Raw genomic sequence first — 14,997 nt, forward strand, 5'->3', positions numbered from 1 at the left:
GATCCTTTGCCCTTTCTCTGCCAGCGTCCATCTGTCTATCTCACAATGCTTTACACACAGTAATGACACCTCACACTAGGCAGGTGTTATTAGCCCCATTTTACAGCCCGGGGAAGTGAGGTGCAGAAGGCTGGAATGACGCGCCAAAGGATATGCTGAATCCCTGGCTGGGGCAGGCCCCTAACTTAGCAGTCAGCCATGTCCTTCACTACCTACTAGGCCATGCTTTCCCCTCCGTTCATATGAGTTTAGTGGTCACTGGCTAATCCCTTGTTGGCCAGGTCACCAGAGATGGAGTTTGTGAACCTTCTGGACACAAGGCAAAGCTCCCCTGAGCGCTTGTGGGAGGTAATGGAGTGATGGGGGAGGGAGGAGGGTGTAAGAGAATTTGCTATGTGGTTCTGGCTTATATTATTGTTGCTATTGTGATGAGCCTAATTTTACATTGGTGCAGAATTAATTATATGCTATGATATTTTATATCTAGGTGCTGTACAAACACAGAGTGAAAAGACAGCCCTGTCCCAGATGGCGGCTACCCATCGAAGTAGTTTACACTCTATTTATTGTTAGGGTCAATGGACCTGACAGCTCGGAGCTGTGACAATCTAACTAAACACCTTCAATGGACGCGAGGGCAGGCTGGGACTCTGTGCTTGCCAGAGACTCGAATGAACCGTTGCAGGGTTCACGTTATACTAGGGTGAACTGACAGCAAGTGTGAAAAAACGGGACAGAGGGTGGGGGGGTAATAGGAGCCTATATACGAAAAAGTCCCCCCAAATGGGCCTGGCCCTTTAAAAACGGGCCATCTGGTCACCCTACGTTATACCCTCCCTCCCTGGCCAGGGGGTCTCCCAAAAGCCGCATTGCCTGGAGCTGTGGGGAGCACGTGGGGTCCAACCTGACTCTCCACCCTCCTCTCCTGGGAGCCCTGACAGATCCAGTCACTCCTTTCTCTGCTGACATCTGGCTTATGAGCCTGTCTGCCTGGCTTACTCCTCTTGTCTCTTTCAGTCATTTCCTATTAACAGGCCCTCCTTCTCTAACTGGCTTTCCCAGCTCCTGCTGGCAGTCCCTTAATGAGCCGTCCCCGTTTCTGCGTGCCAGAGTTGTAGGGCTGTGGGCCGCACCATTCGATTCGGGCAGCATTGAGCTCCCAAGGCAGTAAATACCCGGGATCTGCCACATCGCGTAGCTGGGCCGACTCCTCCACTCGCCGGCCACCGTGGTACCACTCACTGTGGTTATCTGATGGCGACAGGGACGGGGCCCCGGTCACTGCCGTGGAGTTACACCAGGGCCGGATCTGGCCTCATGAGTCACACAGCCGTTCGGGTCGAGAGCGAGACACCACGTGGCAGGAGCGAGGCCAAGCGGAGTACTGAGAGTTTGACGACACTGGTAGCTGGGGCGGGGGGGGGGTGTTCACTGGGACCCCCCAGGAGACGTGTACTTACAGATTGTGCTTTGAGCGCCACGTCCAGCTAGAGGTCCCCAGAGCATCCCTGAGCGCTCTGGTATGGCGCAAAGCTGGCGTCAATCCGTGGGCCTGGTGCAGCGGGAGGGCTTGAGTTGTGTGACTCAGCATTCGGGGGTCACTTGAACCTGAACCTCAAAAGGCAGCTTTGGGCCAGGGACCCAAGTGATCCCACTCTGGGTTGGGTCCTGACTGTCTAATCTGCCTCTCTCCCAGCACGTCTGGTACCCTAAGGGTTAATATGTCAGGGGGTGGGGGTGGGCGGGGGGTTTAAGACCCAGGAGTGCTGTGGAGTCACGACTGTGCGGAAGTCACACATTAAAAATCTTGTACCCGGGGCGGACCCCCCCCCACGGCACATCATTGCAAAACTCGTCAACCGTGCATCAGTAGCCAAGTGCTGCTGCTCTTCGGCGAATAAAGGGGCAGCGTCTGCCCGCAGCCCAGCGGCTCTGAAGAGCTACTCTGCATTTACACCGGCGCAACTGAGAGCAGAATCCCACCCGAACCCTTCATTCAAAAGGATTTCAGCTCTTTTCCCTCTGTGTGACACGAGCTGGGGGGAGGGGCAGTGTCTCGGGCCAGGCCCCAGAGGGTGAGTGCATGTGGGCAGCATTGTCAAAAGCACCTATCTGACTTAGGAGCCCATTTGCAAAAGGGACATAGACCCAGAGTTTCAAGGTACTTAGGCACCTAAAGCTGCAGAGCCGTACCTTGAGCAAGTCACAAATTGCTGTATGCACCTAACTGCCACTTTAAGAGCCTAAATCCCAGAATCGCCCCCCCCCCCCCACTGGGCTCTGCAAAAGCCCTGCTCAGCTGCCCCCCCATAGGTGCCTAAAACCACTGGGTGCCTACAGTTTTGCAGTAAAAGGTCCCTTAGTGCCTATATTTCCGCCTCTGAGCATGTGCCCTGCAGCCCCACGCCTGGAGACCAGACGCCCAAGGCCCAGAACAATGCACCCACATGCCTGCAGGGCTCAAGCCAGGAAGTGTGCTCAGAGGAGGAAGAGCAACCTTATCGCCTGTAACCCACTGGGTACAGCACTCACCTGGGAGACCGCCCCAGTTCACAGCCCCCCTCCACCGGAGCGGGACAAAGGCTTTGAAGCAGCCTCTTCCCCCTCTCAGGGGAGCGCCCTACCCACCAGGCCATGGGAGAGCCCAGTGTGGGCGTTCCTCGCCCACGTTTCTTTGTGACGCTAGCCCCAGTGGGATTTTCAAAAACGCCCAAGCACCCAGCTCCCACTGATTTCTGCCTCCTGTCTGTAGCTTTAGGCTCCTGATGACCTCTGAAAACCTGGCCTTAAGGCCCAGAACTGCAAAGGTCTTTAGGCGCCTAACTTCCATTGAAACCAACACGAGTTAAGGACTGGAAGTTAGCAGGCTCGCTAAGTCCTGTTGGAAACTGGCATGAACCAGCCCTCCTTGCCAGGCCCAGCAGAGAGGTCAAAGCGGGCATGGGCCCCGGGTGGCTCATCCACCTTGGAGGTGGGCACTCTGGGATAGGCCTGAAGCACACAGCCTCGGCTGCGCCCAGCGCTGATCAACAGAGGCTGCGACTCTCCCAGGCCGTCCGTCCCACGCCCTTCGCCAGCACGGAAACATGCTATTTTAGGGGCCGCGACTGCAGGAATTTGAATGCCGGGGAATCAATTATGCTGCTGATGGGGGAGAAACTCCATCCCTCCACCTCTGGTTTATAAGCAGCTTTGTGTTTAAAAACCTCTTTGCTTCTCCTCATTGTCTGTGAGCAGAATATTCAAGGCAGGGGAGACGAAAGCTGGGGAATGTGAGCACTGGCAGGTTGGGGCTAGTGCCAATCGGGAAGCTGCCAGCTTTGCTCGCTGTGTAATAGGCAATTTATCTATTGGTAGTGGCGATGCAACGGGAGGGAGTGGGAGCGAGCATGGTGCCTTCTAGCTCTAGGCCTGTGCTCTAGACGCCTTAGATCTCAGTGAGACTTCACGCTAGGTCATCGGCGCGCTCCTCTGGGGGATGCCGGCCTGGCTGGCCTTCCCAAGCTGCCGCGTGGCGTGGTCACGAGAGGGAGAGGAGGGGATGCTAAGTGGCTACGGAAAGCCCCGGGCATCTATGTTTAGCCATGCAGCTGTCACCCAGTGTCACTAAACTGCAGGAGCCCGTGGCGGGCAGGACAGACATGGTGGAGTTCGTTGTGAGCTGAGCCAGAAGCCCATTGGAGCTGGGGAAACTGGGTCTGACCCCGAGACGGCTCGGGACCCCGACTCACTGGGCAGCGAGCCAGCCATGGCTGCCCCTTCCGCTCGACGGGTGCTGCCCACCCACACGCTGTGGGTCACGCCACTCATGTCTGTGGGCCTGTGTGCATGTATGCCCACGTGTGTGTGTGTGCACGCCTGAGTATGTGTGCTTTGGGTGCTCACGTTCATACATTCTGCACGGGCAGGAGTATGCGCTTGTGTGTGTGTGTACGTGTGTGTGTGTACATGCGTGTGTGAACGCACACATGCCACCTGGGGACAGGGGGATGGGCTCAGATAGAGGCCACCCCATTCAACTTGACGCATTTGAAAAATGCTTCCTGCTACCTCGGCCCTTAGGTTATCTATGGCCAGCAGTTAAGGACAATAAGGACAATTTCCATCATTGGAGGTTTTCAAGAGCAGGTAAGACAAACACCTGCCAGGGCTGGTCTAGATAATACTGAGTCCTGCCAGGAGTGCAGGGGGCTGGACCAGCTGACCTCTCGAGGTCCCTTCCCGTCCTACGATTCTATGGTGCCATGCTGGGTGACAGGCCAGGTGGGGTCCCAACTCCCTTGCACCCGCCTGAACGTTGGAGCCCCCACTAATGGGAGATGGGGGTGACGGCAAGGCAGGCTCAGGAGGAGCCCGCGTTAATGCAGCGGGGGCACTGACTAATCCCCACATTTCCCAGCAGTTACACCAGGAAGTTGGTTCCCCCTTGAATGTTATTCCATTGCACGGCACCGGTGGTGTAAGGGCCACCGGCCAGGGGCTCAGTGTCTGGACCTGAGATCTCAGTGGGGAGGATGCTGAGACAGGGACATCTCCAGACAGGTGGGAGCTCTTTGCAGCAGGAAATGGGCTGATCTGTGTGGAACACACCCCGGGGCTCCTATGGGGAAGGCTACCCCTGGAGAGGTGTGAGTGACGTTGCTTGAACTCACTGGCGCCCCCTCTGCCAAGCTTTGGGCGGGGGTTGGTCAGGTCTGTATAATTTGGTGGGGGTGGGGATGGGGCTGCCCCATTCCTGGAAGAGGGTCAGCTTCAACAGATCTCCCAACTTGAAACATTTTTGTGAAAAAAAAGGTCAAAACGGCCCCTTTTGACATTTTCAGCACAAAACATTGTGGGATTTTGGCATCAAAGTGACTTTACGCCTTGAAAGTTTAGTAAATTGAGACAACCAAAAAAAAAAAAAAAGGTTTAAAAAAGTCAAAATACAAATGAACCGTTCGGCCTGGACTGAACAGACTCGTTTGCATATTTGTCACTTTGCGAAAATTCTTTAGATTTTGACTTTTTCTCCTGATTCGGGATGGGAAAATCTCCCAGGGTGGGAAAACCATTTCCTGCCCAGCCTTGCCCATCACCAGGGTATCGGCCTAGTGACCAGTCTTGTCAGGAGAACTGGCATCAGACCCTTCGGGGCCAGCAGTATCAGGTACAGCTCTGACTGCTGCTTTCTCTGGGGACAGCCCCAGGGCATTCAGAGCAAGGCCTGGAACAACCCGTGAGTGCGAAGTTTTGGAAGTGATCATTAGATCCTGACAGCTGAGTGCCTCGAATAGCTTCTGCAGCCTCTGGCTATTGGCGTTGAAGGACATTCCTCCGAGGACATTCCTCCATCCCTAACCACAAATGATTTCAGAGCTAGGACCAGCCACTTCCACCTGCATATCAGTACCAGCAGGGAGCTGACGGAGGTGAAGTCCCACCTGCGATGGGGGTTAGAACACAAGGCGACTTTAACCTCAGCACGATGTCCAGATCTGCCCCCACTCTCACCCCAGCCTCAAAGCAGAGCAGGCAGGGGTCTGCTTGCCCCAGTGCCCAGCAACAGGACCCTGTGACTGGTGACAAAGGGTGAGTGGAGCCACCTTCAATCAACCACAGATACCAATGGCTCTAACCACCCTTTGTCTCCAGTCTCAGGGCCTTAGTGGAGCCATCAGTGTCCTTCACCATCTCCAGCTGGCCAAAGGATCGCGTCCCTTCCTTGCAGACGAGGGTCCTGCCAGTCAATGGTCTGTTTGCTACCTTGGGGCTGGCCTCTCTGGATGGTCTACGCGGGGCTGGGTTTGAAGGCAGTCGGAAGCGTCAGCTAGCACGGAAGGTGGCCAGGCACCCATGCAGGGGAGCAGGTTCTTGCACCTTTGCACTGCTTGTGGGTGCTCCAGAGACGGGTGCCGGTGATGCAGCAGGGGGCACTCTCCCTTCTGCGTCAGAATGTATCCCGTGGCCCAAAGGTTTGGCCTGGGGCGAAGGCTTCTGAGGAGGGGTATCTGTCTGAGTTTGGGGCAGAGGCTCAGGGGCAGGTTGGTTGGAGGTGATGGTACAGGGGCGCAGGTTTGCGACAAAGGTTCGGGGTGGGGCTCAGTTCTGAGTTTATCCAAACTGGTTCAGCCTTCTTTGCTTCTGAAATCTAGAGAAATCCTCCCCTGGGTCTGTCCTAGCCCCCTCCTCATGGCGTTTCCCTCTTCATCCCAGGCCTGTGTCCTAAGAGGGGATAGTTTTCTCCCTGTCCCCTTTGCACCTGTCTTTCCCTTCTAATGCCCCCTGGATGTGCCCAGCTCCCCCTGCCCCATTGCACACCCCCCCCCTTTCCATTGTGATGATGATTTTAACAAGAAGAGAAAATGGCTGCTGAACAAATCAACTGGTATAAGAATCTGAGGATGGTAACAAGAGTCGAAAATGCCACCCAAGGACTTCGATTCACTGACCTTGTGGCGATGGTAACTAGGCTGGAAAATGGCAGACACCCCTGTTCTTTCTTGTTACCCTCTGGAGACGCTGATGGGGCCTGAGGACATGAATGCAGGTCAAGGGGCTAGCACCCGACTGGCAGCCCGTGACTGTCCCCTGATACCATCGCAGGGCTGGGGGGGTACTGGGGTGGGCGTTCCTGCATGAGGCTACTAAGGACAGTGATCCATCATCGGGGTGTTGTGGAGAAAAGGGACTGACTGAGGTAACATGGGACAGACCTCTGCTCTGCCAGCCCTGGGCACCCACACAGCTCTGCTGGTGCCCCTCACTCCTCACCGGCAGCACCCCAGGGCCAGATTCATACGTCAGCAAACTAGGCGCATGCCTGGGGCCCAGATTTGTGGAGGCCATTAAAATGCCTTGGATCCAAATTTGTGTGTGTGTGTGGGGGGGGGCTTGGGGTGGGGGCAGTGTGGCTAGGCCAAACCTGAGTGAGTGGCACTGTGATCTGGTGCTCCCCCCGGCCATTCTGAACCATCAGAATGCTCACAACCCCCCTGAAAGTCCAACATGCCCCCACAGGGGTGTGCCCCCCAGGTTGAGAATCTCTGTTTAGAAGGTCAGAGCCAAGAACTGCATGTTTGCCTAGGACCCTGTGATGGGTTAATCTGGGCCTGAGCATCCCTCTGCAGCTAGTCCAGTCCTGGCCCACCCCACAACTCTGCCAAAGCCCCTCGCTCCTGCCCTACACAATCGCCTGCCATCCCTGGGAGAGATGGTCCAAACCACCAAGTTCAGCATCAGATCCAGCTTCCCCCGAATTCATGGAGGGGTTGGTTTGGGACCATCTGCTTCCTGGAAAGACCAGCTGAGTACCCCAACTTTTAGAGGTGGAGTCAAGCTTCCAAAATGGGGCTTTCAAACTCCCTGAAGTTTGACATTTCCTGAAGTCCCAACCCAGAGGGCAATGGAGATTGAGGGTTTTGCATATACAACTTCAGACAGATAAGTGGGGTTATTGTAGCTTCCCTGCTCAACATCTTCATACAGAATTTCTTTTCTACAGCTGTCAGGTTCAGCCGTGAATGGGTGTCTAGGAGTTAGAGCGGGGCTCTGGGAATCTGCTCTTCTGGGATCTGGTCCTAGGTCTGGCACTGGCTGGGGCAAGTCTCATTCCCCTCTCTGTGCCTCATTTTACCTGTTTGTAAAATGGGTATAGTGTTACTGTAATGAGCTGGGATGGGCGTAACCACTGCTCTCTGCTGGAAGGAATCAGAATGGCTCCGTGTGTCAGAGTATTTATCATGCTACCAGACATCCTACTTCAGCTCAAGGGGCAGGGCCCTGCGCTTCTGTAGCAGGAGTGTCTGAGTTATATCCCCTCTGCCACCATGAAGTCTGGACTGTCCATGGCATGCAGCCTAGAGAAAAGCAGGGTGGTCTGTGTGCCTGCAGATTGACCCAGTGCTAGCCTCCCTCTCCGGGGCATGGACAGGGTTAGTTAGCGTGGCACTAGCATGCTGACCCCTGCGGGCAATGCCTGTGAGAGGCTGTGCAAAGGACTCTCCCCTAGTGCTTACTAAGGCTGTTCAGTATCCCATGTGGATTATTGACACTGTGACAAGAGCCAGAGATGTGTCCCGATGGGCGATGAACCCCTAGGATCCTGGCAGCCAGGTCAGCTGTGCTAGGATGTGTCCCTGTCCCCGTCCCCAGTTCGCCATCACGGGGCACGAAACAGCACTCCAGCCTCTGATGCCAGGTGCAGGTGCCCAGCTGGGCTGTGAAGAGGGGCCTCCGTTGATTATACACAGGAACCAAAGGTGGCTGATTTCAGCAGTGGAAGGAGAAGCTCTCAGCAGACTCAACTCTGCTCCCCAGAATAGGTCTGTTTATCTGCCACCTCTCCACCCGACCTCTTCCCTTCCTGGCTGCAGTATTTATCTGCTTCACATGCTCACTAATGCCTCCCTTCCACTGCATGTCTGATCTCGATCAGACAACAGCATCTCTGCCTTTATCAGCCATCTATCTACAATATGTATCTAAGCAGCTCTGCCCCTCTTCCTGTTCTCTCTACACCAGATCTGTCCCTCAGCAGAATCTACCTACTGTACTGCTGTATCTACACCATCTTTTAATAAATCCCTGGGCACCTAGGACGTCACTGGGCACTTTATGGTCACATCAGGGATAGAATTTCAGCTTCTGCTCCACAAGCACTGGCTTCTGCCACTTGACCCACATGAGAAGCACTGTAGGGCTCATGACACACAGCTGTGTCTTTCTGATTCCATCCAGTAGGGGGCAGCAGAGCATATAAACATTAATTAGTTCACTGCAGTGTATAACCTCTGTGTAGCAGCTCTCCTGCTCATGGTAGCAGTGAACTGGTGACAATACACCAGTTGGCTAGAACTGGTGAATGGGAATGGGATATGCAGTGTTTCTTATTCCCATCCCACCTGGGTCAGTGAGAAAAAGATGGGTACCATAGGATTAGAGCTGAAATTTTTAGGACGCAAAGGGGTTTTGCAGCTGAAAAAAACCTGCCTTATTTTCTAAAATAAAAAAAACCTCCTGAAAACCTGCTGACTTTCTAAATATGTTTCCCCCCTGCTCCCTGGAACAATTTGATCAACATCTTTACCTACATCATTCTCAGAACTGTTACTCACATTTTTCGCTTGTTTTTGGTTAATCAAGAAATTTCAACAACGGTGGTTTTTTTAGGACCAGTTCTGACCTTTATGATTAAAAAAATGTCATGAAAAACACGCCTGTGGTTTTGAATCTTGCAAAAGGGAAACCACTTCAGAACCTCTTAAGTTTCTGCAATTTTTAAAAAAATGTAACCACCACCACCACCAACTTCGTATGTTGCTCCTTTCGTGAGATGGCCTCAGTGGCCATGTACCTATAATGTAAAACCCGCCAGCATAGATTGTGTTTATTGTGACCCTTGGTTATTACACTCGGCAGAGAGACCCAGGGCTGACTGAGCCATGCAATCAAAGCATGGGGTGTGTGTGTGTGTGTGTGTGTGTGTTAGGATAAAGCGAAACCTTCTGCCTTGCCCTAATATAGGCAAGTACTGTTCACACTACCCTCCTAAGGTTGGTGGTGCATGTCCTCACCAGGAGTGCTTGCACCTAGCTAAGAAGGGCAGTGTGGGGAGCTGAAAGCCTGGGTTCTCAACTCCATTGGCTGCTCCCTGCCAGGAGCCTGGCTGCCCCACTGGCTCCTGGCGGGCTGCCCTCCCCGCTTCCCATTCCCTGCCCAGGGCTTCTCCCCTGTCCGCTCTCTGCCTGGAGCCCAGAAACCTCCTCAATTTCAGGGCTCCAGCTGGGAGCCCTGGGAAGTTGCTGGGGCTTCTCCTGACCTGAAATTGACGAGACAGCCAACAGCTGCGTCTACACAGGCACTGTGTTGCCCTAACTACATGGACATAAGTCTTACACCCCTCCTGGCAGTGGAGTTAGGATGTCGGTGCACTAGGGCACTTACATTGGTGGGAGGACGGCTGTAGTGCAGACACTGACATGATTAGGTGGACATAAGCTGCCTAATGCCGACCTGTGTAGTATAGACCAGCCCAAAGGTATAAAGAAATAGTTGGCTGCAAAGCGATATCCGGTGCTGGGGACATGGTCTGAAGCTCATTCTGGCCTCTCCACTCTTGAGGCTTGAACTTTGGGTCTGCTGGGAATTTCAGCCCCAGGTGCAGGCTGGTATTTTATCGCTGCCTGCTGGATGCGCTCACTCTCTCTGCTTGCCTACCTTACAGCTCGCAGCACGACACGACCCTGACCACCACTCAGCAGCCAGTGCAGACTTAGCAAAATCCAGGGCACCACAGTATCAGCGAACCTGGCCGGAGCGAACCTTCTGTGGCACAGAGCAGGCTGTTGGTTCTCCCCAAGCATCTCTGTCTCTGTATTTACCTAGCCCAGAGAGCAGGGGTTCCCAAACTTTGTCTTTCTGAGCTCCCTGCCCCCAACACGTTACAAAAACTCCACGGCCCACCTGTGCCACAACACCTGCTTTTCTGCATATAAAACCCCGGGCTGGTATTCGGGGGTAGCAAGCAGGGCAATTGCCCGGGGCCTTGCCACAGGGGCCCCCGTAAAGCTAAGTTGCTCAGGCTTCGGCTTCAGGCCCGAGTGGCCGGGCTCAGGGACCCGAGCATCAGCCCTATGCAGTGGGGCTTCCGATTTCTGCCCTGGGCCCCAGGGAGTCTAACGCTGGCCCTGTTTGGCGGACCCCCTGAAACCTGCTCACGGCCCCCATAGGGGGCCCCAGACTCCTGGTTGAGAACCACTGCCATAAAGATCACTCACCTTTGCTGAATTTTTAAGCAACAGGATTTACTATCCCCTCCGGGAGGTGACAGGCTGATGGCTGTCTGGGACACCCTCTCTGTCAGCCCACATCAGCTCACCTTGCCGTTCTCCTGAGCATGCACCAGGGAAATGCAACCCGTCTCGCAGGCAGCAGGCAGGGTAGGCCGAACAGGCAGGATCCTAGTAGCCGGCCATCCCCTCCATCCTCCCACTAGCCACAGCCACAGGTAGACATACAGGCATGCACAGGCCATATACACAGGGGCGCCCACATGCCACCGCACACCGAGGCTCGTACGCACATGAACACACACACACACACACAGAGCGCCCTCCTCCACACACATACACTTCCCTTTCCATAGACTCATTCGAAGTAGCACACACAGAGACATGGGTGTGTAAACACACACATACACACCTGCTCACTCGTCCCCCCTTGCCAAACACTCACACAAACCCGAGGCACACCGTGCACAAGCATAGTACTAACTCACCCCCCCCCCCGCACAAGCCCCCGATAGGCGCGTCTCCCCCCCATATACACTCCTCACCTCAGCATTCACCCCTCCCATATCTGAGCTGCATTCAGGACTAATAATATTTTCAAGTCCATCACCCCCAGGCTGGCGACGCTGCGGCTGCTTTGTTCGCGGTCAGATGTGCTCCCCCCGCCCCCCTTGCGGTGCCGCAGATGCCTCAAAAAATGCTTCCGACCAGATGGGATTTAAAGCTGCTTTGTGCTCGGTTAAAAGGGTAATGAAGTGAGAAAAAAGAGCCGTTTGCCACTCACGTTTGCGCCCCAGATCGCTTCATTCCCAGGCAGTGTGTGTGTGCGAGTGCGAGATCTGTGCCTGAGAGGCTCAGCGCTGTCAGGGAGCTGTGGGATCAGCAGGCTGGCGAGCCAGCACTTTCCTGGACAGAGCCTCCGTGACTCCATGGGCACTTCCCAGAGACGGCTTCCCTAGGAAGTGAGGTTCGCTGTAACCTAGCCAGAGTCCACGCCTGAAACACAAGCTTTGGTCTGTGGGAGGCTGCAGGGAGCTGGAGCACACGGTCCTCTCACATACACAGAGTAACACTATTGCTTGTATTATGGTAACACCTAGGAGCTGCGGTCGGGGACCAGGACCCTCGCGTGGCAGGTGCTGTACGTGCTCAGACCAGAAAGACAGTCCCTGCCCCAAATGGCTCACAAGATGAGACAAGAGACAGCAGACGGATCCAGACAGTTATTCAGTAAGTGCTTCACTTCCTTCTGAGTCTGATCCGCCGGCCCACAGTGGCTGCTGGGAGGGGCGGGGGGTGACCCAAGCCCTGTCATTTTGCAGTGTGGACTCAGCTCGAGCCGCAGCCCTGAGTCAGAAGATCGGTGGAGCGCAGTACGGATGCGTTAGCATGGACGTTAGACCCGGGTTTACAATGCAGCGTGGACGCTCAAGTGTGGGCGTGGAAACACCGAGGGCACAAGCCTGGCTCCCGCAGTGTGCAGTGTCGATCTTCCCGGACTGACGTGCAAGGGGCTGGGCTCCTGTGGCTTGAGGTTCTCACCTGGTTCCTGCTGCAAAGGTCGTGACCGATGACGGTGTGCGGCACCGGTACCGTGGTTTTGTTCCATGCTCTAGGATGAAGCCGGGTGTGGCCCTAGGAGGCAGGGAAGCTCTCTTGAAATGTAGCAGTTAAAATGTTACAATTTTGGAAAGTCAGGAAAAGAGCAGAGGCCAGACATGGCTTCTCTCCCCTTGGCTTCACTAGGTTTTGAGTTGCCTTCCTCTGGCTTCTCAGTGGACACAGCCAAGCTCCCTGTGAAGCAGCCCTGGCATTTGGTCTGTTGTTTTCCACCTTTGTGGCTGTCCTGTGGCCTGACAGCGCGTACTGGGGCCTGACACCTGGGTTGCATGTAGCATGGACAGCTCCCTCCGCTCTCAGCAGGACCTTGATCACTCTGGGCCTGATTCTGCTCTCCGGTACGCTGGTTTAGTGCCGCTGTTACTGCATGGGTCTCCAGGGAGCCGCTTCCGCGAGTTCGTCCTACCAACTCATCTCACATCACGTGCCAACCATGGTATTCCAGCTCTTTCTGCTCGGGGCTGGATTCAACCTAGCAGCCTTGCATGGAACGCGACGGGGTCTGGAGCTCCTGAGCAAAGCCTCTGAGCCACCCAGTCCCTGAAATATGCCCCCGGGCCCTTTCAGGCTGGACCCCGAATGGAAAGTGTAACACCGGTTTCCTCTGTTTAGGATGGAACATTCCACAGCTCATGTTACCAAGGGGCTCAGCGGGGCCGGGAGTCAGCCACCCTGGGACGGGCCTGGCGCTAAATCCCTATTAGTGGGGAATGCAGCTTCGTTAATTAAAAAACAAAAATAGCTGGAAATGCCACTCGTCCTTTCCAAAGCATCCCCCTGCCCCCTTCCCTCTCCTGATTTCTTCCTGAGAGAGGCTGGGGAGGGGCAGATGGGATGAAGAGCGGAAGACGCACTCTGACCTCCAGTACTCTGGACAGGCAGAGTTGGGCCCCAGCAGCAAAGCTGGGATCTGGCACCAGCTTTTCTCTCTGTTCGGGTCAGGGTTTGACTTCAGCCCCATCTCTAACAGAGGCCGTGTGCTCGTCCAGGCAGGAGGCAAACCCCGAGCCCCGGCCACAGGTTCAAAGGTCTCAGCACCAGAGACAGGTGGGAAGCATGTTCCCATCCCGCAATTTTTTTTTTCTTTTGAGGTTTCAAAAATGTCCCTGTTCTGCAGCGGGACAAAACCCGAGACCTTCTGAAGTTTTCTGGTGACTAACTGGAATGAGAGCCAGCCTGCAGCCCAGTGGTTTGGCGACGCACCTGGGATGGGGGAACAGGATAAAGGCCCTACTCTGAGCCAGGCACATCCCAAGTGAGGGCCTGAGTGAGCAGGTCATTGTAGGGTCTCTCGCTGCGGAAGCTTTTCGGGGCAGGGCCTGTCTTTTTGTTGTTTGTGTTGCACCAAGCACGACGGGGTCCGGCTCCATGACTGGGGATCTAGGCACAATGGTAATTCAACGAATAAGAAGAATCTGTCTGGTTTGGACCAGAAATTCCATCCTGAACCTTTGAACCCAGGACATTCCTACAAAAGGTTTCAGTTTTGACGAACTGGCGCTTGTCGCTGAAAAAACATTTTGGGGTTGAAATATTCCCGACCGGCTCTCCTCAGGAGCCTGCTGTGCACCACACAAGCGATGACACCCTACCGAGCACCCGAGGGTGTCAGTGGCTGCCCTGAAAGGAAGGGCACTGCTTGTTGTTGCCCTGTGGCCAGCAAGGCTGGTACATAGGGGCTGCAGGGCATGGCATTATGTCCTCTGGGGACCCTTGGTGAAGGGGCACTCTGGAACGTGGCATGGGCAGGGTGTAGGTGGGACGGAGGAAGGAGGGTGTGTGGCTGGGATGGCCCTGCATCCCGGTTAATCAACTCCCATACAAAGCCCCGTCGGGGACACTGAGACAGGGGAACTTAGGGGAACTCTGAGCCTGAGCCCATAAAACTGGCTAGCTGGCAGGATGTCCTGAGCACGCTGGCAGATTTCCTGGCTCAGCTACCCCAAGAAGGGGATGATCCTGGGCAAACCTGGACAGGTGGCAACCCTGCCCCAAACTGAACCATCCCCCAAACCTTAAGTGCATCCCAAACGGAACCATCCCACCTCCAACCATTCATCCAATGCTGAAACCAACCACCCCAGCCCCACCCTTCCCCCGCATTCATCGTCTCCATGCACGGCCAGAATCCCAGTGCCCAGCAGAAATCCCCTGAGTGCTGCAGACCCCAGAAGGATCCAGACCTTTGGGTGCAACATCCCCCCCTCCCACTTTGGAAATCCACCCAGCTCTAGTTCCAAGGTGCTGGCATTTCCGGGCCAGTCCCAGCCAGCGTGAGATCCTGCTCCTGGAACGTGACCGTGGTGAAACCCGTCGCCGCCACTGACCATCCCTGTGGGATCAGTCCTGGCCCCAGCCACGGTGCTTTCTGCTGGGCGCTTTCCTGCCTGGGGGAGGAGGAGCGCAGCATTGTGAGGCCTGGGGGAATGAAAGGATGGGGCAGGCTGGGGTTGACGCCTCCCCAGCCACCTGGGAGCGGCTCATTATGCCAACCCCCGGCAAGCGCTCTCTGTGCTCCTCCACCTGATCTCCCGGAGGCTCCCAGGTGACACTGGCCTCACATTCTCTCCTTCTGCCCATCAGCGCCTAGGTTGCTGTGCCCACCCCT

At 55.2% G+C, this 14,997-nt stretch overlaps 1 protein-coding gene across 8 annotated transcripts in view; it reads right to left on the reverse strand.

The window, feature by feature from the left end:
- Positions 1 to 14,997, reverse strand: part of LINGO3 (leucine rich repeat and Ig domain containing 3) — a 107,789-nt gene that overhangs the window by 10,759 nt on the left and 82,033 nt on the right. The window contains exon 1 of one of the 8 annotated variants that reach the window (XM_048830923.2): positions 11,554 to 11,875. The exons of 6 other annotated variants lie outside the window; for them this stretch is intronic. The gene's annotated coding sequence lies outside the window, so the exon portion shown is untranslated. Of the gene's footprint in view, positions 1 to 11,314; positions 11,334 to 11,553; positions 11,876 to 14,997 lie in introns of those variants that run through there. One more of the 8 variants, XM_048830925.2, reaches the window with a different exon arrangement.

The sequence above is a fragment of the Caretta caretta genome, chromosome 25, assembly GCF_965140235.1.
Source record: "Caretta caretta isolate rCarCar2 chromosome 25, rCarCar1.hap1, whole genome shotgun sequence".
Taxonomy (NCBI): Eukaryota; Metazoa; Chordata; order Testudines; family Cheloniidae; genus Caretta; species Caretta caretta.